At 46.2% G+C, this 27,413-nt stretch overlaps 1 pseudogene; it reads left to right on the top strand.

Annotated features, from left to right (window-relative positions):
- The first annotated feature begins 9,435 nt into the window (after positions 1-9,435).
- Positions 9,436-9,553, top strand: LOC126109978 (5S ribosomal RNA; annotated as a pseudogene).
- The last annotated feature ends 17,860 nt before the right edge of the window (positions 9,554-27,413 follow it).

Genomic DNA, 27,413 nt, shown 5'->3' with positions numbered 1-27,413 from the left:
CATTCTAAAACGAAAGCATATGTGTTTTTTAACACAAACTTATGTTTTTTTAAATGGAACTCCTATATTTTTTCTTCAGCAATCCATAGCATGACAAAGTACATACACAATGGCGTTGATTGCATCGCAATATTCCCATTACATCCCGAGATATTGAGACTCGAAGTTGACGCTTGAAACACCCGACATGCGCTGCTAGCGCACGTACTGAGGCTCAGGCGTAAACCCCATACCTGCTGGAATGTACGACGTAATTCTGTGCTCTCCGATACACACGATCGAACAGCGGAGGAGTGGTACTCAAGCGTCAACTTTAGGTTACAATATCTCCGGATGTAATTAACATTTTACAATGCAACAAACGGCACTGATTACGTATTTGTTTATATGTTTAGATGTGCTAACAAAACTAACGGGGTTCCATTTAAAAAAACGTAGGTTTGTGTTACAAAACATACTTCCGTGCATTTTTTTATGGTTTGTATTAACCAATTACACTAGCCCCTCTCCTCACGTTCGGTCTGTGGAATCGATTCGTCAGTATTTGATGTGGTTTACGAAATATATCCAGCGGTAATGTTAGGTGACTCACCCTGTATTCCTCTGACATCACCGAGCGAGGTGGCGCAGTGGTTAGCACACTGGACTCGCATTCGGGAGGACGACGGTTCAATCCCGTCTCCGGCCATCCTGTTTTTCCGTGTTTTCCCTAAATCGCTTCAGGCAAATGCCGGGATGGTTCCTTTGAAAGGGCACAGCCGATTTCCTTCCCCATCCTTCCCTCACACGAGCCTGCGCTCCGTCTCTAATGACCTTGTTGTCGACGGGACGTTAAACACTAATATCCTCCTCCTCCTTCTCCCTGACCATATCTCTTCCAACCTCTGTATGTTTCTTTCCGTCTGAATTTATTGTAGAGTATCGTGTGAAAATTCGAAGTAAATCAGTCAAGATATTTTTGAAATTCTTGCTGATAACGTTTGCCCCTTATGTATTAATGTATTACAAAAATATATAGCCTACGTCTGTCCGAATGCTGATTCGTGTAAAAATTGGAAGTAAATTGGTCAAGAACTTTTCTTGAATTATGGTATCAACGCTTCCCCCTTTGTATGTTACATATATGTGTATATATTACACATAGTACAAAAATGTGTCGGCTAGCTGGCTATGTCTGGCCGAACTTCAGAGTATCATGTAAAACTTTGAACTAAATCGCTCAAGAACTTTTAGGTTACTGGTAAATACACCCCCCTGTCCGCCTCCCCGCGTTTATGTATTACATATATATGTCTGTATCATACATATTACAAAAATACACTCCTGGAAATGGAAAAAAGAACACATTGACACCGGTGTGTCAGACCCACCATACTTGCTCCGGACACTGCGAGAGGGCTGTACAAGCAATGATCACACGCACGGCACAGCGGACACACCAGGAACCGCGGTGTTGGCCGTCGAATGGCGCTAGCTGCGCAGCATTTGTGCACCGCCGCCGTCAGTGTCAGCCAGTTTGCCGTGGCATACGGAGCTCCATCGCAGTCTTTAACACTGGTAGCATGCCGCGACAGCGTGGACGTGAACCGTATGTGCAGTTGACGGACTTTGAGCGAGGGCGTATAGTGGGCATGCGGGAGGCCGGGTGGACGTACCGCCGAATTGCTCAACACGTGGGGCGTGAGGTCTCCACAGTACATCGATGTTGTCGCCAGTGGTCGGCGGAAGGTGCACGTGCCCGTCGACCTGGGACCGGACCGCAGCGACGCACGGATGCACGCCAAGACCGTAGGATCACCGCAGTGCCGTAGGGGACCGCACCGCCACTTCCCAGCAAATTAGGGACACTGTTGCTCCTGGGGTATCGGCGAGGACCATTCGCAACCGTCTCCATGAAGCTGGGCTACGGTCCCGCACACCGTTAGGCCGTCTTCCGCTCACGCCCCAACATCGTGCAGCCCGCCTCCAGTGGTGCCGCGACAGGCGTGAATGGAGGGACGAATGGAGACGTGTCGTCTTCAGCGATGAGAGTCGCTTCTGCCTTGGTGCCAATGATGGTCGTATGCGTGTTTGGCGCCGTGCAGGTGAGCGCCACAATCAGGACTGCATACGACCGAGGCACACAGGGCCAACACCCGGCATCATGGTGTGGGGAGCGATCTCCTACACTGGCCGTACACCACTGGTGATCGTCGAGGGGACACTGAATAGTGCACGGTACATCCAAACCGTCATCGAACCCATAGTTCTACCATTCCTAGACCGGCAAGGGAACTTGCTGTTCCAACAGGACAATGCACGTCCGCATGTATCCCGTGCCACCCAACGTGCTCTAGAAGGTGTAAGTCAACTACCCTGGCCAGCAAGATCTCCGGATCTGTCCCCCATTGAGCATGTTTGGGACTGGGTGAAGCGTCGTCTCACGCGGTCTGCACGTCCAGCACGAACGCTGGTCCAACTGAGGCGCCAGGTGGAAATGGCATGGCAAGCCGTTCCACAGGACTACATCCAGCATCTCTACGATCGTCTCCATGGGAGAATAGCAGCCTGCATTGCTGCGAAAGGTGGATATACACTGTACTAGTGGCGACATTGTGCATGCTCTGTTGCCTGTGTCTATGTGCCTGTGGTTCTGTCAGTGTGATCATGTGATGTATCTGACCCCAGGAATGTGTCAATAAAGTTTCCCCTTCCTGGGACAATGAATTCACGGTGTTCTTATTTCAATTTCCAGGAGTGTATGAAGCTTTCGTGCGTCTAAACGTTCAGTAGAGTGTCGCATAAAAATGTGTAGTAAATTGGTCTCGAGCTTTTGGACATTTGGGTAACAACGTTTCCCCTTTCTGTATTACATATCTATTAATATATTAACGGCCTGTCGGAAAGGTGCATTTGCGTTGCCAGCTGTGAGATGCTGCTGGGTGTGGTATCGATATATGATATCGCAATTTGCGGCCGGGAGAGCGGTGTGCTGACCACATGCCCCTCCATATCCGCATCCAGTGACGCCTGTATCTGAGGATGACACGGCGGCTGGTCGGTACCGTTGGGCCTTCATGGCCTGTTCGGGCCATTTATTTATATATTATACACATAATATATAACTGTCAAAATTGCGTTCAGTTTGACAGGTCAGCTGTCACATGTTTTCATCACAAGAAAAATCAGTTTTTTTTCATTTTCTTTTTCATACGAAAAATGGCATTACCCACCCACAGTTACGAATACAACAGAGAAAATCAACGAAAACGGTAGAGCCCTTCTCAAGTGAAGATCTTTCACGATTGATTTTAATTTCCGACTTTTCTGGTGGATATTTCAAAGATTTTCTTTCAAAAAACTTTCTGCTGCCAATAACAAACATGACAACGAAAAATCGAGCAAAAACGGTATCTTTTTTTGCGGTATTCCCAAGCTGTTTTCGGTTCAGAAGGGTGGGGTCAAGTGTCATCGCTATATACTCGGTACGTCGACCGCACCCTTACGTGCGGAGGGGGTACCGCACCCTGTCGGCGCTGTGGGCCACGCCCTGTGTGCCAGTGTAGCCGGGTAGTCGGCTCTGCCCCACCCGATGCGGGCGGGGGTGGCTTTACGGCGCCGTCGCGTGACGCGCTAGGGGGTGTGGGTGGCAGGTTGCAGCGGGGGTGGGTCCTGTCGTGACGGCGCGCCGTAAACCCCACCTCCGCCGCCGCCCTAATCACCCGAGAGCCAGCAGCCGAGACACCGCGGGACGGGCTCGCGTCGCATGACGCCACGTAACGAGCAAACTAGACGCGGCCCAGCTGCTAGAATTGCCTGTGGACGCATCAGCCATCCATCACGCGTTTCTTCAGAGTGCAGGCTTCCTCGGCGAATTTCGTTGATGAAATCTTGTCGGGTTATCAGCCGAGTCGTGGCGCTGTGTGGTCGCAACGTTTCGACAAATTTCGTACACGTCGTCTTCAGGCGAAACTTCCACCTACACCGATTTCTCTCCTTTGTAGCCGCTGCACCACAGACTCTTCTGCAAAAGAACACACGTTGCGACCACCAAGTCTACAGTCCGGCGACTATATAAAGTAACGAACCAGACACGAATCGAAACTTCGCCTGAAGATGACGAACAGGAAACTTGTCGAAACGTTGGGACAACATAGCGCCACGACTGGGCCGATAACGCGACACGATTTCATTAATCGTGCGTTTCATTCAGACTGGGGCCGGCCACGGAGTACTACACCTCACAGTTGACAGCTATGCGAGCCGCATGTAAGCCGAGGTTCGGCCTGTGTCGGCTTTGGTCGGTCCTTCCCGGAAACACTCGCTGCAGCGCGACATTTCGTCTGTTGTTTCGCACATATCCGAAAGAACAGATACCATCTGTCATACCAACAGGGTGTTACAAAAAGGTACGGCCAAACTTTCAGGAAACATTCCTCACACACAAATAAAGAAAAGATGTTATGTGGACATGTGTCGGGAAACGCTTAATTTCCATGTTAGAGCTCATTTCAGTTTCGTCAGTATGTACTGTACTTCCTCGATTCACCGCCAGTTGGCCCAATTGAAGGAAGGTAATGTTGACTTCGGTGCTTGTGTTGACATGCGACTCATTGCTCTACAGTACTAGCGTCAAGCACATCAGTACGTAGCATCAACAGGTTTAGTGTTCATTACGAACGTGGTTTTGCAGCCAGTGCAATGTTTACAAATGCGGAGTTGGCAGATGCCCATTTGATGTATGGATTAGCACGGGGCAATAGCCGTGGCGCGGTACGTTTGTATCGAGACAGATTTCCAGAACGAAGGTGTCCCGATAGGAAGACGTTCGAAGCAATTGATCGGCGTCTTAGGGAGCACTGAAGATTGCAGCCTATGACTCGCGACTGGGGAAGACCTAGAACGACGAGGACACCTGCAATGGACGAGGCAATTCTTCGTGCAGTTGCCGGTAACCCTAATTTCAGCGTCAGAGAAGTTGCTGCTGTACAAGGTAACGTTGACCACGTCACTGTATGGAGAGTGCTACGGGAGAACCAGTTGTTTCCGTACCATGTACAGCGTGTGCAGGCAGTATCGGCAGCTGATTGGCCTCCACGGGTACACTTGTGCGAATGGTTCATCCAACAATGTGTCAATCCTCATTTCAGTGCAAATGTTCTCTTTACGGATGAGGCTTCATTCCAACGTGATCAAATTGTAAATTTTCACGATCAACATGTGTGGGCTGACGAGAATCCGCACGCAATTGTGCAATCACGTCATCAACACAGATTTTCTGTGAACTTTTGGGCAGGCATTGTTGGTGATGTCTCGATTGGGCCCCATGTTCTTCCACCTACGCTCAGTGGAGCACGTTATCATGATTTCATACGGGATACTCTACCTGTGCTGCTAGAACATGTGCCTTTACAATTACGGCACAACATGTGGTTCATGCACGATGGAGCTCCTGCACATTTCGGTCGAAGTGTTCGTACGCTTCTCAACAACAGATTCGGTGACCGATGGATTGGTAGAGGCGGACCAATTCCATGACCTCCACGCTCTCCTCACTTCAACCCTCTTGACTTTTATTTATGGGGGCATTTGAAAGCTCTTGTCTACACAACCCCGGTACCAAATGTAGAGACTCTTCGTGCTCGTATTGTGGACGGCTGCGATACAATACGCCATTCTCCAGGGCTGCGTCATCGCATCAGGGATTCCATGCGACGGAGGGTGGATGCACGTATCCTCGCTAACGGAGGACATTTAGGACATTTCCTGTAACAAAGTGTTTGAAGTCACGCTGGTACGTTCTGTTGCTGTGTGTTTCCATTACATGATTAATGTGATTAGAAGAGAAGTAATAAAATGAGCTCTAACATGGAAAGTAAGCGTTTCCGGACACATGACCACATAACATATTTTCTTTCTTTGTGTGTGAGGAATGTTTCCTGAAAGATTGGCCGTACCTTTTTGTAACACCCTGTATATAGTTAAGGCTCACCAGCCATTTGACCATCTTCTCCTGCGCGGATGCAGAAATAGTGCCCGAACTCTTACGGGAATCGGCGGTAAAGCCGCGAGTAATGAGTATGATGCGCAGGGACGCTATGAATATAGTGCGGGACAGTAAGCTGCGAATGTGGATCTCACGGGAGGCGTGCCAGAGATAAGGCCCTGCAGTCGCACTATTCTCTGTGTCCTGGGTGGCTCAGATAGAACCGGCGCGGTAGCTCAGCGTGTTCGGTGAGAGGGGTTTAGCTACCCCTGTAATAAAAAAAAACTGAGTGAATGGATCAGTAAAGAACCTAAATGGGTGTCATCAGACGTCCGCCACGAACAAATATAACTAACAATATAGAACAAAATGAGATTTTTTTATAAAAAATGGATAGAACGTCTGCCATGTAAGCAGGAGATCCCGGGTTCGGGTCCCGATCGGGGCACACATTTTCAACTGTCCCAGTTGACTTATATCAACGCCTGTATGCAGCTAGGGGTATACATTTTATTTTAAATACATTGTATCTACACTCCTGGAAATGGAAAAAAGAACACATTGACACCGGTGTGTCAGACCCACCATACTTGCTCCGGACACTGCGAGAGGGCTGTACAAGCAATGATCACACGCACGGCACAGCGGACACACCAGGAACCGCGGTGTTGGCCGTCGAATGGCGCTAGCTGCGCAGCATTTGTGCACCGCCGCCGTCAGTGTCAGCCAGTTTGCCGTGGCATACGGAGCTCCATCGCAGTCTTTTACACTGGTAGCATGCCGCGACAGCGTGGACGTGAACCGTATGTGCAGCTGACGGACTTTGAGCGAGGGCGTATAGTGGGCATGCGGGAGGCCGGGTGGACGTACCGCCGAATTGCTCAACACGTGGGGCGTGAGGTCTCCACAGTACATCGATGTTGTCGCCAGTGGTCGGCGGAAGGTGCACGTGCCCGTCGACCTGGGACCGGACCGCAGCGACGCACGGATGCACGCCAAGACCGTAGGATCCTACGCAGTGCCGTAGGGGACCGCACCGCCACTTCCCAGCAAATTAGGGACACTGTTGCTCCTGGGGTATCGGCGAGGACCGTTCTCAACCGTCTCCATGAAGCTGGGCTACGGTCCCGCACACCGTTAGGCCGTCTTCCGCTCACGCCCCAACATCGTGCAGCCCGCCTCCAGTGGTGTCGCGACAGGCGTGAATGGAGGGACGAATGGAGACGTGTCGTCTTCAGCGATGAGAGTCGCTTCTGCCTCGGTGCCAATGATGGTCGTATGCGTGTTTGGCGCCGTGCAGGTGAGCGCCACAATCAGGACTGCATACGACCGAGGCACACAGGGCCAACACCCGGCATCATGGTGTGGGGAGCGATCTCCTACACTGGCCGTACACCACTGGTGATCGTCGAGGGGACACTGAATAGTGCACGGTACATCCAAACCGTCATCGAACCCATCGTTCTACCATTCCTAGACCGGCAAGGGAACTTGCTGTTCCAACAGGACAATGCACGTCCGCATGTATCCCGTGCCACCCAACGTGCTCTAGAAGGTGTAACTCAACTACCCTGGCCAGCAAGATCTCCGGATCTGTCCCCCATTGAGCATGTTTGGGACTGGATGAAGCGTCGTCTCACGCGGTCTGCACGTCCAGCACGAACGCTGGTCCAACTGAGGCGCCAGGTGGAAATGGCATGGCAAGCCGTTCCACAGGACTACATCCAGCATCTGTAAGATCGTCTCCATGGGAGAATAGCAGCCTGCATTGCTGCGAAAGGTGGATATACACTGTACTAGTGCCGACATTGTGCATGCTCTGTTGCCTGTGTCTATGTGCCTGTGGTTCTGTCAGCGTGATCATGTGATGTATCTGACCCCAGGAATGTGTCAATAAAGTTTCCCCTTCCTGGGACAATGAATTCACGGTGTTCTTGTTTCAATATCCAGGAGTGTAATTTAGCTCGCGCAGGATAAAGAGTGTTCGATGCGCAGTCACCACCTTTCGTCCAAAGCGCTGTGGGAGTTCGTTCATTTGTTCGAAAGGGAGGGCCAATTAGTGTTTTCCACCTTTCAGCCAGTAGGTGATGACAGAATCGAGGCACGCAAAAAATGGCTCAAACGGCTCTGAGCACTATGAGACTTAACTTCTGAGGTCATCAGTCCCCTAGAAATTAGAACTACTTAAACCTAACTAACCTAAGGACATCATACACATCCATGCCCGAGGCAGTATTCGAATCTGCGACCGTAGCGGTCGCGCAGTTCCAGACTGAAGCGCCTAGAACCGCTCGGCCACAGCGGCCGGCTCGAGGCACGCACTCTGTAGTCTTTCCCAAACGATTTTACATAAACTATATGGAAGAAAAGTTCACTTTTGGTTTGCTAATAGCCTTATAAGTGAGGTTCATGATGATGTGTCCGCCATTTCGTTAATAGTCATAGTTATTTTTATATTTACGTGAAAGCCTAAGCCACTGCGTGAAATTCGAAGAAGTTTGGAATGAAAAATAGGGCGTCGCTATGATTTTTGTGTCTAGTGCATATCATACAAAATGTTGTTGCATAAGAAATGTAGCTAGCATATTTAATGTTTCTTTAGACTAGGGTATAGATATCTATTTGTGACCACTCTCGAGAAAATTTATCTGATGTAGCCCACTCAACTGCGATCGCGCTGCGCCGGCGACAAAGCCAGAGTGAAATATCCACAGCATTTCTCATAATTCATAAACGATTTCAGATATGAAAATGAGATTTTGGCAAATTATAGCAGGCGAAGAGGAAAGTATTTTGCATACGGTTATTGTGTAAAACGTCATTATATACTGTGTTATTCCAGTAACTACTCACTGTTCCGTTGAAAGAATGTTATTTTTAGGTGCCATGGGTAGCTGGTGAAACGAGAAATGCTATGGGTTATGGAACAACATACGTGAAGACGTTTTTTTTTATACTGAGGACTCAGAGCCCCCCCCCCCCACCACCACCACCACCACCACCACCACTACCGCTTATAATGTTAATTAATCTTGTGTTTATACTGGTTGCTGGTGAGGATGAAAGTTGGTTATTAGAATTATATTAATGATCTCATTCATAAGCAGCCATATCACAGTCATCACAGTCTCTCAAGAAAGTTATAATTAAGCTTTACTTGTTTAATCAGAATTGGACGATGAGTTTCCTTGTCCGCAGTCTCGATGATTCGAAGCGATCTGCAATCCTGTGTAAATAAAATGTCTTGGTTTTTTTGCGTTGCGTAGTCAGTCGGGAGACCTCAGATCAAGAGGAAAGTTTGCTTTGATAGAGTTTAATTATCCGATGAAATAACAGAGCTCTTGGATCTAATAATTGCAGGTTCGTTTCCAATTCATCGGAAGTTCCCTTCTGATTACCAGCGAAACGACACCTCCGTGCAAATTTCAAATTAGAGAATACATATATAATGAAATTCCTTGCACACCTTTGGAAACGGCCTTGCCGCAGTGGACACACCGGTTCCCGTGAGATCACCGAAGTTAAGCGCTGTCGGGCGTGGCCGGCACTTGGATGGGTGACCGTTCGGGCCGTCATGCGCTGTTGCCATTTTTCGGGGTGCACTCAGCCTCATGATGCCAATTGAGGAGCTACTCGACAGAATGGTAGCGGCTTCGGTCAAGAATACCATCGTAACGACCGGGAGAGCGGTGTGCTGACCCCACGCCCCTCCTATCCGCATCCACCTCTGAGGATGACACGGCGGTCGGATAGTCCCGGTAGGCCACTCGTGGCCTGAAGACGGAGTGCTTTTTTTACACACCTTTGATGTAAATGCTCAGTATATTTTTTCTTGAGTAGCATACAATATATTTTGAATCTCTTTCTTCCAGTAATCTCAATAGCAAAATTACAATTATTCAATGCGGTTAATCGGCACGGAGAAGATCCTAGAAGTCCTCTCAACACACCAGAGAAAATATTACAAAGAGTAATTATGCGCTCATGGAATAGTAACAGTACAGTACTACTTTGCGCATCGATACTGCGAGTATATACACTCCTGGAAATTGAAATAAGAACACCGTGAATTCATTGTCCCAGGAAGGGGAAACTTTATTGACACATTCCTGGGGTCAGATACATCACATGATCACACTGACAGAACCACAGGCACATAGACACAGGCAACAGAGCATGCACAATGTCGGCACTAGTACAGTGTATATCCACCTTTCGCAGCAATGCAGGCTGCTATTCTCCCATGGAGACGATCGTAGAGATGCTGGATGTAGTCCTGTGGAACGGCTTGCCATGCCATTTCCACCTGGCGCCTCAGTTGGACCAGCGTTCGTGCTGGACGTGCAGACCGCGTGAGACGACGCTTCATCCAGTCCCAAACATGCTCAATGGGGGACAGATCCGGAGATCTTGCTGGCCAGGGTAGTTGACTTACACCTTCTAGAGCACGTTGGGTGGCACGGGATACATGCGGACGTGCATTGTCCTGTTGGAACAGCAAGTTCCCTTGCCGGTCTAGGAATGGTAGAACGATGGGTTCGATGACGGTTTGGATGTACCGTGCACTATTCAGTGTCCCCTCGACGATCACCAGTGGTGTACGGCCAGTGTAGGAGATCGCTCCCCACACCATGATGCCGGGTGTTGGCCCTGTGTGCCTCGGTCGTATGCAGTCCTGATTGTGGCGCTCACCTGCACGGCGCCAAACACGCATACGACCATCATTGGCACCAAGGCAGAAGCGACTCTCATCGCTGAAGACGACACGTCTCCATTCGTCCCTCCATTCACGCCTGTCGCGACACCACTGGAGGCGGGCTGCACGATGTTGGGGCGTGAGCGGAAGACGGCCTAACGGTGTGCGGGACCGTAGCCCAGCTTCATGGAGACGGTTGCGAATGGTCCTCGCCGATACCCCAGGAGCAACAGTGTCCCTAATTTGCTGGGAAGTGGCGGTGCGGTCCCCTACGGCACTGCGTAGGATCCTACGGTCTTGGCGTGCATCCGTGCGTCGCTGCGGTCCGGTCCCAGGTCGACGGGCACGTGCACCTTCCGCCGACCACTGGCGACAACATCGATGTACTGTGGAGACCTCACGCCCCACGTGTTGAGCAATTCGGCGATACGTCCACCCGGCCTCCCGCATGCCCACTATACGTCCTCGCTCAAAGTCCGTCAACTGCACATACGGTTCACGTTCACGCTGTCTCGGCATGCTACCAGTGTTAAAGACTGCGATGGAGCTCCGTATGCCACGGCAAACTGGCTGACACTGACGGCGGCGGTGCACAAATGCTGCGCAGCTAGCGCCATTCGACGGCCAACACCGCGGTTCCTGGTGTGTCCGCTGTGCCGTGCGTGTGATCATTGCTTGTACAGCCCTCTCGCAGTGTCCGGAGCAAGTATGGTGGGTCTGACACACCGGTGTCAATGTGTTATTTTTTCCATTTCCAGGAGTGTAGATGGTCAAGTAGAAAACGTAATTCACTCATAGAATTGTGCAGGGATAATTAATAGAATATAAAGAGCTATTACACGCTCTCCCAACACTCCCTTCTGTTGCGTTTATTGTTATGAAAAGGCGACAGAAAAAGAACACACAAAAGCGAATGTAGTTAAAGAAGTATCTAAACAACGGAGGTACGTGAAATACGAAGTGATGACAGCGTTTTGTCTGCAAATTTCAAATGTCACAGCGAGATTTTAGGTTTTCTGCTTGAGAAACTGCGGCGATAAGGCTGTCAGTAAGATTTAGCTAGTAAATGGTGACTTATATACCAGCTGGAACTATTTATTCCTCACTTCAAAACAAAGCATTTCAGCGATTATTCCTGAAACTGAGAAATACTGACAGGACTTTCTTACAGCTTATGACAAGTTCAAGTAACTCTCAGTGCGTCAATTGTATTTTATTTGTTTACACAGCTTTAACCACTAAAGATGAAATGTAGATTAATATCCTCCCACTCGACAAGGCTGGGAATTTCATTGGCGTCAGAATCAAGTGGAACGACGGTTGCATTTTCCAATTTTTTGCATCAGCAGTGTACTCCTGCCGGCCTGAGTGGCCGAGCGGTTCTAGGCGCCACAGTTTGGAACCGCGCGACCGCTACGGTCGCAGGTTCGAATCCTCCCTCGGGCATGGATGTGTGTGATGTCCTTAGGTTAGTTAGGTTTAAGTAGTTCTAAGGACTGATGCCCTCAGAAGTTGCGTCCCATATGCTCAGACCCATTTGAACCAATTGAAAAAAAAGTAACAATGTTCAAATGTGTGTGAAATCTTATGGGTCTTAACTGCTAAGATCATCAGGCCTAAGCTTACACACTACTTAACCTAAATTATCCTAAGGTCAAACACACACACCCATGGCCCGAGTGAGGACTCGAACCTCCGCCGGGACGAACCATTTGAAGTGTACTCCATTTCAACGTTTAGTAGTTTTTTGAGGAACCATACATACCCCATAACATTTTTTGTTCAAATGTCAGGCTCACCACTCGTTCTGCTTTTAAGCCACCATAGCATATTCGTCCGCAGTTTTCATATGTGTCTACCCTTTTCATAAATTTCTGGCTTATTCTTCTCAGTTCTTCTACTTCTAAACTTATGGTATCTTATTCTTTACAAAAATATGATCGTAGACCTTTTACGTAACACTTGGCGCTCAGGGAACCAAATCTCGAATTTTCATTCAAATAATCTTCAGAAGGGCCACTCCATAGAATTTTCGTCTTTGTCTGTAATCACCTATAAACTTAAGCGTGTTTCCTTTGCAGTCAACAGAGATTATTGCGCTCTATTCGCTTCACAGCATAACGTCAACACATTACGCATGGGCAATATCTACCAAATGGTTCAAATGGCTCTGAGCACTATGGGACTTAACTTCTGAGGTCATCAGTCCCCTAGAACTTAGAACAACTTAAACCTAACCAACCTAAGGACATCAGACACATCCATGCCCGAGACAGAATTCGAACCTGCGATCGTGTCAATCACGCAGTTCCGGACTGAAGCGCCTAGAACCGCTCGGCCACCCGTGGCCGGCCCATATCTACCGTATCGTCTACTATAAAGGCGAACGTGGGTAGCAGTTCGCTATACGCAAGGCCTCCATTTCCAGGATATTACAAATGCACAAAAGCGCGTATGTAATTGTCCTGCTAGAAATCGACGCGCATGCGCAAAGTTGAACACAAGTAGCGTATCGAGTGGACACATCTTAAGGCCAACCTCACCATCCTCTTGTTGTTGTTGTTGTGGTCTTCAGTCCTGAGACTGGTTTGATGCAGCTCTCCATGCTACTCTACCCTGTGCAAGCTTCTTCATCTCCCAGTGCCTACTGCAACCTACATCCTCCTGTATCTGTTTATGCCCGCATCTCGTGGTCGTGCGGTAGCGTTCTCGCTTCCCACGCCCGGGTTCCCGAGTTCGATTCCCGGCGGGGTCAGGGATTTTCTCTGCCTCGTGATGGCTGGGTGTTGTGTGCTGTCCTTAGGTTAGTTAGGTTTAAGTAGTTCTAAGTTCTAGGGGACTGATGACCATAGATGTTAAGTCCCATAGTGCTCAGAGCCATTTTCGTATCTGTTTACTGTATTCATCTCTTGCTCTCCCTCTACGATTTCTACCCTCCACGCTGCCCTCCAATACTAAATTGGTGATCCCTTGATGGCTCACAACATGTCCTACCAACCGATCGCTTCTTCTAGTCAAGTTGTGCCACAAACTCCTCTTCTCCCCAATCCTATTCAATACCTCCTCATTAGTTATATGATCTACCCAGCTAATCTTCAGCATTCTTCTGTAGCTCCACATTTCGAAAGCTTCTATTCTCTTCTTGTCCAAACTAGTTATCGTCCATGTTTCGCTTCCATACGTGGCTACACTCCATAGAAATACTTTCAGAAACGACTTACTGACACTTAAATCTTAACATACCTGAAATTTTCCTTTCCTCGCGGAGATGGTAAACACGTGTTTTCTCAAGAGAGTGGGAATGGGTGTCGAGGACTGGGTGTATATTACAGTTATTTGAGAGTGTTTTTGGCCCTGTGGGTGGTGTTAATTTGTAGGAACGCTAGAGACGTGCGGCAGTAGACGCCTTTACTTGTCGGAACGGCTGGAAGTGCGACAAAACACGGCGCAGTCGACCCACGTGGTCGCAGCCGGCGTGCCAGTTGTGGCGAGTATTTCCGGACGCCTGACTATCGATCCATCGACCCGCGCCGCCAGAGGCGAGACCCGTAGAGCTGTCGACCGTGACTGTGTGTGCGGCGGGCTGCCTACGCAGCAGGCAAAAGCCTTCCCGGAACACACGAGCTGGGGTATTTCTAAACCGCCTGCGGCCTTTCCAATTTCTCTTCCTTTCATTCAAAAGTACACACGTACTCTCCGTGCACGCATCCGGGCCAGAGAGTTTGCGACGTAATAGTCATGACTGGCCTCGGTTCTTTGTCAGTTTGACTCGATTTTGTCAATACTGTAATAACAGGACAGGCCTCTTCATGCCGTTAAATTTCATTTCGTTTCGACCTCTCTTTCTGGGCGCTTTACGTTTGTTGTCAGGGAGCGTATTTAGAACACACTAAAAGAAAGGTAATTTTGTGTATACAGGGTGTTACAAAAAGGTACGGCCAAACTTTCAGGAAACATTCCTCACACACAAATAAAGTAAAAATATTATGTGGACATGTGTCCGGAAACGCATAATTTCCATGTTAGAGCTCATTTTAGTTTCGTCAGTATGTACTGTACTTCCTCGATTCACCGCCATTTGGCCCAATTGAAGGAAGGTAATGTTGACTTCGGTGCTTGTGTTGACTTGCGACTCATTTTTCTACAGTACTAGCATCAAGCACATCAGTACGTAGCATCAACAGGTTAGTGTTCATCACGAACGTGGTTTTGCAGTCAGTGCAATGTTTACAAATACGGAGTTGGCAGATGCCCATTTGATGTATGGATTAGCACGGGGCAATAGCCGTGGCGCGGTACGTTTGTATCGAGACAGATTTCCAGAACGAAGGTGTCCCGACAGGAAGACGTTCGAAGCAATTGATCGGCAGCACTGAACATTCCAGCCTATGACTCGCGACTGGGGAAGACTAGAACGACCAGGACACCTGCAATGGACGAGGAAATTCTTCGTGCAGTTGACGATAACCCTAATGTCAGCGTCAGAGAAGTTGCTGCTGTACAAGGTAACCTTGACCACGTCACTGTATGGAGAGTGCTACGGGAGAACCAGTTGTTTCCGTACCGTGTGCAGGCACTATCAGCAGCTGATTGGCCTCCACGGGTACACTTCTGCGATTGGTTCATCCAACAATGTGTCAATCGTTATTTCAGTGCAAATGTTCTCTTTACGAGCCGGCTTCATTCCAACGTGATCAAATTGTAAATTTTCATAATCAACATGTGTGGGCTGACGAGAATCCGCACGCAATTGTGCAATCACGTCATCAACACAGATTTTCTGAGAACGTTTGGGCAGACATTGTTGGTGATGTCTTGAGTGGGCCCCATGTTCTTCCATCTACGCTCAATGGAGCACGTTATCATTATTTCATACGGGATACTCTACCTGTGCTGCTAGAACATGTGCCTTTACGACACAACATGTGGTTCATGCACGATGGAGCTCCTGCACATTTCAGTCGAAGTGTTCGTACGGTTCTCAACAACAGACTCGGTGACCGATGGATTGGTAGAGGCGGACCAATTCCATGGCCTCCACGCTCTCCTGACCTCAACCCTCCTGACTTCCATTTATGGGGACATTTGAAAGCTCTTGTCTACGCAACCCCGGTACCAAATGTAGAGACTCTTCGTGCTCGTATTGTGGACGGCTGTGATACAGTACGCCATTCTCCAGGGCTGCATCAGCGCATCAGGGATTCCATGCGACGGAGGGTGGATGCAGGTGTCCTCGCTAATGGAGGACATTTCGAACATTTCCTGTAACAAAGTATTTGAAGTCACGCTTGTACGTCCTATTTCTCTATTCCATGATTAATGTGATTTGAAGAGAAGTAATAAAATGAGCTCTAACATGGAAAAAAAGCGTTTCCGGACACATGTCCACATAACATATTTTCTTTTGTTGGTGTGTGAGGAATGTTTCCTGAAAGTTTGGCCGTACCTTTTTGTAACACCCTGTATAGAAGGTGTATTCGGGTGGTTTTTTCCACCTTGAACAAACTCTAGGGATTGATCGAACAGCACAAAAAGTGTCTAATGAACTCATGTCCGCAAATGCATGTTTTACATGCTAGAGACCATTTATTCAATCATACTTTGTTACACAGCCATCGGCCTTGCCGCAGTGGATACACCAGTTCCCGTGAGATCACCAAAGTTAAGCGCCATCGGGCGTGGTCGGCACTTGGATGGGTGACCATCCAGGCCGCCATGCGCTTTTGCCATTCTTCGGGGTGCACTCAGCCTCGTGATGCCAATTGAGGAGCTACTCGACCGAATAGTAGCGGCTTCGGTCAAGAATAACATCTTTACGACCTGGAGAGCAGTGTGCTGACCCCACGCCCCTCCTATCCGCATCCTCTGCTAAGGATGACACGGCGGTCGGATGGTCCCGATGGGTCACTTGTGGCCTGTAGACGGAGTGGTAAATATTCTGTTACACAGGCTGTGGTCCAATACGCCCTGTACCGTGCAGCCACAGATACAGTATTCATGGTTTCCTCCTACAGGTCGGTACTGTTCCTCATATGTCATGCCCTAGCGCTCTCTCCTGCCATAGTAATTGATAATGCTGTGTCCAGTACAGGTCTCTTGCTGACTCATCTTGTAGTGGATGTAATACAGCGTGATACACAATGGTTCCGTATTGGAATCGAGAGCTCGCCGACATGGTGTTTACTTACGGAAAGGCAAATGGCATCGGGCGGCGGCCAGCAAGGTTGTATCAGAAAACCTATCCCCGCCGACTACAACCACAGAATTCAATGTTTGCAACTGTGTTTCGCCGTTTGTCTAAGAGAGGGTCGTTTCAGGAAGCAAGAAATCGTGAAGGACCTACCTGAAATGTTTGGACACCATGTTGTTGTTGTTGTTGTGGTCTTCAGTCCTGGGGCTGGTTTGATGCAGCTCTCCATGCTACCCTATCCTGTGCAAGCTTCTTCATCTCCCAGTACCTACTGCAGCCTACATCCTTCTGAATCTGCTTAGTGTATTCGTCTCTTGGTCTCCCTCTACGATTTTTACCCTCCACGCTGACCTCCAACACTGATCCGTCGATGTCTTAGAACATGTCCTACCAACCGATCCCTTCTTTTTGTCAAGTTGTGCCACATACCCCTCTTCTCCCCAATTCTATCCAATACTTCATCATTAGTTATGTGATCTACCCATCTAATCTTCAGCATTCTTCTGTAGCACTACATTTCAATACCTTCAATTCTCTTCTTGTCCAAACTATTTATCGTCCATTTTTCACTTCCATACATGGCCACAGTCCATACAAATACTTTCAGAAACGACTTCCTGACACTTAAATCTATACTCGATGATAACAAATTTCTCTTCTTCAGAAACGCTTTCCTCGCCATTGCCAGTCTACATTTTATATCTTCTCTACTTCGACCATCATCAGTTATTTTGCTCCCCAAATAGCAAAACTCCTTCATTACTTTAAGTGTCTCATTTCCTAATTTAATTCCCTCAGCATCATCTGACTTAGTTCGACCACATTCCATTATCCTCGTTTTGCTTTCAAGACACTGTCCATTCCGTTCAACTGCTCTTTCAAGTCCTTTGATGCCTCTGATAGAATTACAATGTCATCGGCGAACCTCAACGTTTTTATTTCTTCTCCATGGATTTTAATACCTACTCCGAATTTTTCTTTTGTTTCCTTTACTGCATGCTCAATATACAGATTGAATAACATCGGGGAGAGGCTGCAACCCTGTCTCACTCCCTTCCCAACCACTGCTTCCCCTTCATGCCCCTCAACTCTTATAACTGCCGTCTGGTTTCTGTACAAATTGTAAATAGCCTTTCGCTCCCTGTATTTTACCCTTGCCACCTTTAGAATTTTAAAGAGAGTATTCCAGCCAACATTGTCAAAAGCTTTCTCTAAGTCTACAAATGCTAGAAACGTAGGTTTGCCTTTCCTTAATCTTTCTTCTGAGATAAGTCGTAGGGTCAGTATTGCCTCACGTGTACCAACATTTCTACGGAACCCAAACTGATCTTCCCCGAGGTCAGCTTCTACCAGTTTTTCCATTCGTATGTAAAGAATCCGCGTTAGTATTTTGCAGCAGTGACTTATTAAACTGATAGTTCGGTAATTTTCACATCTGTCAACACCTGCTTTCTTTGGGATTGGAATTATTATATTCTTCTTGAAGTCTGAGGGTATTTCGCCTGTCTTATACATCTTGCTCACCAGATGGTAGAGTTTTGTCAGGACTGGCTCTCCCAAGGCCGTCAGTAGTTCTAATGGAATGTTGTCTACTCCTGGGGCCTTGTTTGGACTCTAGTCTTTCAGTGCGCTGTCAAACTCTTCACGCAGTATCGTATCTCCCATTTCATCTTCATCTACATCCTCTTCCATTTCCATAATATTGTCCTCAAGTACATCGCCCTTGTATAGACCCTCTATATAGTCGTTCCACCTTTCTGCTTTCCCTTCTTTGCTTAGAACTGGGTTTCCATCTGAGCTCTTGATATTCATGCAAGTGGTTCTCTTTTCTCCAAAGGTCTCTTTAATTTTCCTGTAGGACACCATACTTGAAGGATAATGTGGTTAACACTGTGGAAGACGACCGTCGTGTCAGTACCAGGGAGTTGGCCCGCCAATACAGGGTAAGCCAGACGGCCGCATGGAGCATTCTCCATGAGAATTGTTACTATCCTTATCACTTTTAGCGTGTCCGGGGCTTACTAGATACAGACTTTTTTTACTGGTTTCTTCACCATGCAACCACGTTTCAAAGATTTGTGTTATCCATCATATTCATAGAGGCCACCTTTACGGGGAATGGTATGTTCAACTGTCATAAAACCTTTGTGAGGGATAGCATGCAGAACCCTCATGGCACGGTGAAGAGTGCGATTTGTGCTTTTACCAGTGGGGGGGGGGGGGGGGGGCGGGGGATGTCTTAGGGGGTTAATAAAATTATATACGTTACTAGCTTTGACCGTGGCGTTACCCATGGTTAAACAGTTATTTATAAATAGATGTTAATGCCGAAACTCACTATTCACGCGTTTGCACTATCAGAAAAGCCATTCCTTGTTATATCTTTAAAAGTACATTATACGTAAAACTTATTTACAAAATCATCTACATACAGGTGTACGAGGTGAATTCAAAAAGTAAAGTGACATTTGTGAAAAGCTGTACTTATTCTGATGACAGAAAATTGAAACATGCGTTATTTTTCTACGTAACCTCCCTGGACTTCAATGCAGTTTCCCGACGTTTTACGAGTTTTTTTATTTCATCTGAAAATACGTGCATCAGTTGCATCTGTAACCAATTTTTCACCGCAGCAATGACGTCTTCATCACTTTCAAATCTTCCTCCCTGTAGTGCTTCCGTTAAGGGTCCAAACATGTGAAAATCGCTTGGAGCCAGGTCTGGACTGTATGGTGGGTGTTCCAGCACCTCGAATCTCAACTCCTTTATTGCGTCGGCTGTCCGTTTGGCAGAATGTGGGCGAGCGTTATCTTGCTGAAGGATGACGCCTCTTCACAGTTTTCCACGCCGTTTTGATCTGATTGCAGGCTTTAGTTTCGTACGCAACACATCACATCCACCATGCAATACAGACGTGGGTTAGAAAGCCTCGTTTACGCTGGGGCGACGTCTTGCAACATTGTGGCATGCTACGGAAATGTGGCGTGCGTCGTCTTGTCATTTAGTTCTAAATGTTTTGAAATTCTTACCTACTACATAACACTTTTTCAAAATTAATAACCGAGCATAATAATAGTATTAATGGTAAGACTGTATTAAAAACTTTCAGTGCTCGGCTCCACAAATTTAAATTATATGTAAAGTTTTACTCCAGTGCATGGGAAATAAACATCCCAGGTTGAGATGCATAAACTAAAACCAGAGGAGTGTTCAAATGGCTCTGAGCACTATGGGACTCAACTGCTGTGGTCATAAGTCCCCTAGAACTTAGAACTACTTAAACCTAACTAACCTAAGGACAGCACACAACACCCAGCCATCACGAGGCAGAGAAAATCCCTGACCCCGCCGGGAATCGAACCCGGGAACCCGGGCGTGGGAAGCGAGAACGCTACCGCACGACCACGAGATGCGGGCCCAGAGGAGGGGATGGTCTGATGCAGAGGGGCGGGGAATCCCCCCCATCCCCCCATGCAAATCGCACACTGGTACGGTGACAGCGAATCATCAGCATCGGTGCAACCGGAATGGGTGGGCCGGTATAACTGGCGACCGTATTTTGGGACCAGTCTTCCTCCCACGTTGCCCAACAGGCCGGAACTATCGGCGTTTCTTGCGGAAGTTTCATATCAGCGCACACTCTGCGGCACAGTGAAAATCTCATTTAGTAGACCATTGAGATTTCGTCGTTGGCTGTTGCCAGTTAGCCCAGTAATCGCATTAATACTGTTTACTGATGAAGCCACTTACACCCATGACCGTATCGATAACGCTCGTAACTCACATCGCCGGCCGCGGTGGCCGTGCGGTTCTAGGCGCTTCAGTCCGGAATCGCAGGACTGTTACGGTCGCAGGTTCGAATCCTGCCTCGGGCATGGATGTGTGTGATGTCCTTAGGTTAGTTAGGTTTAAGTAGTTCTAAGTTCTAGGGGACTGATGACCTAAGATGTTAAGTCCCGTAGTGCTCAGAGCCATTTGAACCATTTCGTAAGTCACATCGGTGGTGCGACGAAAACCCACTTGATCTTCTGGGAGACACATTTTCAAGAACGCTGGTAACAGACAACCAGATGACTGAGCCTTTTGTGATACCGCATTGTCTAAGAGGGCTGCGTTCTCTAGACTTTCGTGAAAATGAGCTTTCAGCACTATCGGAAGAAGTTCGTTTGGCTATAAGCACGGGTGCCTTCTTACAGCATAACGGAGCTCCTGTACTTGGTAGGCGCTAGGTGGCACACATCTAAACCCAACGTCCCCTGGTAGAAGGGACGTCGAACAGATGTGCAGAACTATAGACCTATATCTCTAACGTCGATCAGTTGTAGAATTTTGGAACACGTATTATGTTAAGAGTATAATGACTTTTCTGGAGACTAGAAATATACTCTGTAGGAATCAGCATGGGTTTCGAAAAAGACGATCGTGTGAAACCCAACTCGAGCTATTCGTCCACGAGACTCAGAGGGCCATAGACACGGGTTCCCAGGTAGATGCAAGGCTTTTGATACAGTTCACCACAGTCGTTTAATAAACAAAGTAAGAGCATATGGACTATCAGACCAATTGTGTGATTGGATTGAATAGTTCCTACATAACAGAACGCAGTATGTCATTCTCAGTGGAGAGAAGTCTTCTGAAGTAAGAGTGATTTCAGGTGTGCCGCAGGGGAGCGTCGTAGGACCGTTGCTATTCACAATGTATATAAATGACTTTGTGGATGACATCTGAAGTACAGTGAGGCTTTTTGCGGATGATATCGAGAGGTTGTAACAATGGAAAATTGTACTGAAATGCAGGAGGATCTGCAACGAATTGACGCATGGTGCAAGTAATGGCAATTGAATCTCAATGTAGACAAGTGTAATGTGCTGCGAATACATATAGAAAGATAGATCCTTTATCATTTAGCTACAATATAGCAGCTCAGCAACTGGAAGCAGTTAATTCCATAAATTATCTGGGCGTAGGCATTATGTGTGATTTAAAATTGAATGACCATATAAAACTAATCGTCGGTAAAGCAGATACCAGATTGAGAGTCATTGGAAGAATCCTAAGGAAATGCAGTCCGAAAACAAAGGAAGTAGATTACAGTGTACTTGTTCGCCCACTGCTTGAATACTGCTCAGCAGTGTGGGATCCGTATCAGATAGGGTTGATAAAAGAGATAGAGAAGATCCAACGGAGAGCAGCGCGCTTCGTTACAGGAGCATTTAGTAATCGCAAGAGAGTCTTGCAGAGTCTTCCAGTCGAAGAGTCTGCAAGAGAGACGCTCAGTAGCTCGGTATGGGCTTTTGTTGAAGTTTCGAGAACATACCTTCACCGAGGAGTCAAGCAGTATATTGCTCCCTCCTACGTATATCTCGCGATGAGACCATGAGGATAAAATTAGATTAGACCCCATACAGAGGCATACCGACAATCTTTTCTTTCCACGAACAATACGTCAGGTGGCTTCCGGAGTATGGATGTAGATGTAGAAGAAGGATCGGCAGAAATGGTCACCTTTCTTGGTCAACAAGGTTTCCAGACCTTACAGCTGTAGATTTTTTCCTCTTGAGATGCTTGAAAGACGTGATTTACAGTGAATATGTAAACACAAGGAACGAATTGATGATTAGGATTATGAATAGCTTTACGTAAAAACCAAAAAGTGGCCATGAATGTTGTTTTACGAAATAACTAATAAATGTTTCGGAAGCGTTCAGTGATAAACAGGAAACAGTATACTACGATATTATAAAAATTTAGATAGCCAGCGTATGCCTTTGAGTAAAGATACTCTCAAATCTAGAGTGGTAATATGCAGAGCAGCTGAAAACAAGGCATTGGTTCAATAACCCAAAACTGAAACCTAGTCAAGACTTTTTCTATAATTCTATGAAGAAACATGAATATTTAAACCCGAGGACACTGAGTTTACGGGACCGAGTTCGAGTCTCGCTACGGCACATAGTTTTAATCTGCCAGGTAGTTTCAAGGAAAAAGTTAGGCTCTTTGATAAACTAGTTGAGCTGATGGACAAATTCAAGTTCACAAACTGTCATTAAATTAAAACTTTTTTGCAACTCAAATGGCTTTTTCACCCATTAAAATTTCATGTGCGATATAACCCTCCAAAAAATTAAGCGACCAAAATGCAGAGGGCGTAAAGAAATTGTAAAAATCTGAGAAAAGTATATTCTTATTACAAAGAGTTTTATAAATCTATTAGTACCATTTCAAACTGCTGTTTAATGTGAAGACTATTCCAAAACAACCTGCAGAAAATCAGTTTTGAAAAAGCTGATTTGTCCGATACTACACGGCCTTTCCCAAACGGCCTTTCCCTACACTTTATATGACAATTATCTTTCTACATTTGCATTATTAGTAGGTATTGACATTGACTGATAACATGTGAAGAAACGCTTTTTTCTTTAAGAGTACAGTGTTACTGAAAGCCTTACGTTACAATGAGAATAGCTGGGCAATGGCGAAATAGTTTTGAGATTTCGCGACACATATCTGTGGCAACATCTGAAACTTTGGATCCTTGTGTGACTTGAACTACGATTAATCGCAACACATCCATATCTAACTGTAGCAAAAGTTCCGTAACTGTAAGCTCTTGTATTCTATTTATACTACTCAGATGAGAGTGGCTTCTAAGATTAATCAGCGTTAAATGTATGCTCTGTTTAACTCTCACTTTGTTAAACGCTTATTGACACCTTAAATATCGCACTGACTGTGATAAGCCAAAATTCGTTTCATATGTGCTGAAAGTGAATTAACTTTAAGTGTCGTGATAAATAAATTGTGATAGTGTATCTCTTAGCGACGTGTTCAGCTGCTTAATCTTACATGCAACACTATAAAAAAATTAACCATATTTTAGAATGCATAGTATTTTGCTCTTGAGAAGTAAAAAAATAAGTGCACACGATGTTTGTGATGGATTTAAACATTAATAATCAATGTCTGCACTGTCGTTCATTCATCAAAGGCTACATATATGTAACACATCCATTGCACAGTAGATATATCACTTCATCACATATGTGTGTTATTGCAAAGTAGATAACAAAACACCAAACAACGAATAATTGCAGTGGTTAAACAGCGGGTTATTGAATAAAATAGGACAAATAAATAGCGAAGTAAGATGGCAGAAAATCACTAATGATGTAGTTACTAAAATTTAAACATAGTGATGGTAAGCAGGAGTAAAGCCAAACTGGTAATAGATACGTGTCTAAAAGCACGTGTGGACTGCACCTGTGGCGCACCGTATGTGAGAAGCACTTTTTAGAAGACCAGCTCCCGTATTAATTCTGTGTTTCTGTTACTTTTCTTTCCCTTACAGTACAGGTGGGCAAGCTATTTCCGTGCAGGTCTGTTGAGTCATTGGTGAACAGTAAGTTGTTGAGGGGTGAGAGTGTAGTGTTGTAAAGACAAATAGGAGGGGCAGAGCAGGGAGTGAGGAAGGATCGCGCGCTCGCCGCGGTGAGGGGGTTCCCCGAGCGGGCGGCATGGCCGCGCAGCAGCAGGCGGTGCGCGTCGGACAGCCAATGGCGGCTGCGCCTGCAGGTGACGTCACGCTGGTCGTTCAGGAGCCGGTAAGCACCAGCCAGCACACTGCTCTGCTATGTAGCCAGCACCTACCTCAACACCGTCTGTGGACGCAGATGTCGCACCACTAGAACATCGACTTAGCTCCCCGACGATGGGATCGACTTTTCGAATCCACCTATATGGTTTTGTCACAAGTGTCACAGTGCAGCTGTTTACCCTCGTGGGCTCATGTTTGCGAGTGTTCGACAAAATCGAATTTCAAGAATTCTTCCTGAACCTCAATAGCACTGAAAATAGCACTGATTCCAAACCTGTGCTCTATTCCTTGCGGTTAAATTATTTGGCTGGTTACCTGAAGATTGTGTGTTCCATTACTGTCAGAAGTAAACTACTTTCTTTTAAATCCTAATCGAAATGAGTGTGTCATTATTTTTATTCAATTGATTGATTTAAATACAATTTTTCTTAATTTGGTGCATCATTTTAATCATCATATCGCACCCCGGCAAGAAAAGTGGCAGCAGTATTTAGTTTGTCACCGAAAAATACGTGTGAAAGTGTCGCAGCGTGCGCGAAAAACATAACGGAATTTACTGCCAAGAATACTCACCGGAAATTTAAAGGAACCTTACACTATCTCAATATGAGTTTTATAGTATTTTTTAAATTTTCTCAAGTACGACATTTTTGAGCTGTGTCACTGTTACTGCAGTGGTACGATATTAACGTTTCAATCTGCACTCATTTTTTTCTCGCTGTCATTCTTTTTTGATTTGGAGTCTTTGTCCCTGGTATTTTCATTATTTTTCTTCGTCTCTCGTAACATTTAGGCGATCGAGATTGCTCACCTATCAGTTAAAAACCAGAAGACGAATAATATATTTATACTATCTTCAAGGATGTGAAAAACTTACTTGTCGTTACAAGATGCCTATTGTTTTGTATGTCAGTTATCACGCAAACATTTAAAACATAAATTCTTCCTGCACCATAGACAAACTAATGTAGATGGAAGACGTCTTATAAACACAAAGAAATTCAAGCCCAATGAGAAAAATAAATAAAATTGCAATAAATCTGACGAAACTAATGATGAGGAAGACGTTAAATCGAAGTAATTACGTAAAAATAATTAATATTACACAGGCTCTATTCCAATATCAAAATGAATGGAAAAAATGAGACCAAACAAAGAAATTTAACATAATGATGAAAATGACGCAGCAAATGATTAGAACTGACAAATTACATTTGGGTAAGTTGATGGGATGAAAATAATGATAGCATTAATTTTGATAAAAATGTAAAAAAAAAAAAATTGTACACTGCTCCTGGGAGGATTCAACTCCACGGTCTTCAGCAAACCCACCAGATAAATTAATCGCCAGGCTATGGCGCCATTTGGAAATCGGTGCTATTTTGAACGTTCCAGTGCGTTACGAGAAATTCTGAAAGACTTCCTTGTTGATTACACGTGAACGATAGCCTACCAGAGTGAATAACTGCAGGGTGTCATAGTTCTGACCTTAACCTACGCCACTGTGTATGTGGTTTCATAAAGTCATTCCCATCCATGGGTGCCTACCCTTGTAAGTGATAAACACCTGCGTCTCCCAGAACGAATGCCCTCATTTTAACAATATATACGTATCAATGACAATATTTTACAAAACAGGAAGAATTTGAAAAATATGCGCATAAACACTTTGCTGTGTCATTAATGCTCCACGCATCGACCCTTAGCCATTCAGGCATCGAGACCGAGACACTATCACACTTTATCGTCAACAACCAGTTTTGTAGTGCACGCTTCGCCATCCTTCGCTGTTAATGTACGTAATAACCTCTGACAGCGTACACATACAACTAATATAATACAGGTCGTATATGCTAATTACCGTCTTTTTCAACTATAAAGAAAGTTTTATTACGGGAGGCTGGTTGCGCTTTATTCTTAAACGTCTTCTCTTACATGAGGTGTTGAATGGAATGAAGAATCTAATGAGTACAGAATGTGGATTGAGAGTAAATCGAAGAAAGTAATGAGAGGTAGCAAAAATGAGAACAGCGAGAAACTTAACATCAGGATTGATGGCCACGAAGGTGATGAAGTTAAGGAATTCTGTTACCTAGGCCGTAAAATAACCAATGACGGACGGAGCATGGACATCAAAAGCAGACTAGCTACGGCAAAAAAGACATTCCTGGCCAAGAGAAGTCTATTAATATCAAATATCGGCCTTAAAGTGAGGAAGAAATTTCTGAGCATGTACGTCTGGAGTACAGCATTGTATAGTGGTGAAACATAGACCGTGGGAAAACCGGAATAGAAGAGAATCGAAGCATTTGATGATGCTACAGAGGAATGTTGAAAATTAGGCGGACTGATAAGGTAAGGAATGAGGATGTTCTACGCAGAATCGGAGAGGAAACAAATACACTACCTGCCATTGAAATTGCTAAACCACGAAGATGACGTGCTACAGACGCGAAATTTAACCGACAGGAAGAAAATGCTGTGATATGGAAATGATTAGCTTTTCAGAGCATTCACACAAGGTTGGCGCCAGTGGCGACACCTACAACATGCTGACATGAGGAAAGTTTACAACCGATTTCTCATACACAAACAGCAGTTGACCGGCGTTGCCTGGTGAAACGTTGTTGTGATGCCTCGTGTAAGGAGGAGAAATGCGTACCACCACGTTTCCGACTTTGATAAATGTCGGATTATGGCCTATCGCGATTGCGGTTTGTCGTATCGCGACATTGCTGCTCGCGTTGGTCGAGATCCAATGACTGTTTGCAGAATATGGAATCGGTGGGTTCAGGAGGGTAGAACGGAACGCCGTGCTGGATCCCAAGGGCCTCGTATCACTAGCAGTCGAGATGACAGTCGCATTACTGTAACGGATCGTGCAGCCACGTCTCGATCCCTGAGTCAACACATGGGGACGTTTGCAAGACAACAACCATCTGCATGAACAGTTCGACGACGTTTGCAG

Source organism: Schistocerca cancellata, chromosome 12, assembly GCF_023864275.1.
Source record: "Schistocerca cancellata isolate TAMUIC-IGC-003103 chromosome 12, iqSchCanc2.1, whole genome shotgun sequence".
Classification (NCBI taxonomy): Eukaryota; Metazoa; Arthropoda; class Insecta; order Orthoptera; family Acrididae; genus Schistocerca; species Schistocerca cancellata.
Note: the sequence above shows the minus strand (reverse complement) of the source record. Positions and strands in the feature narration are given on the sequence as shown.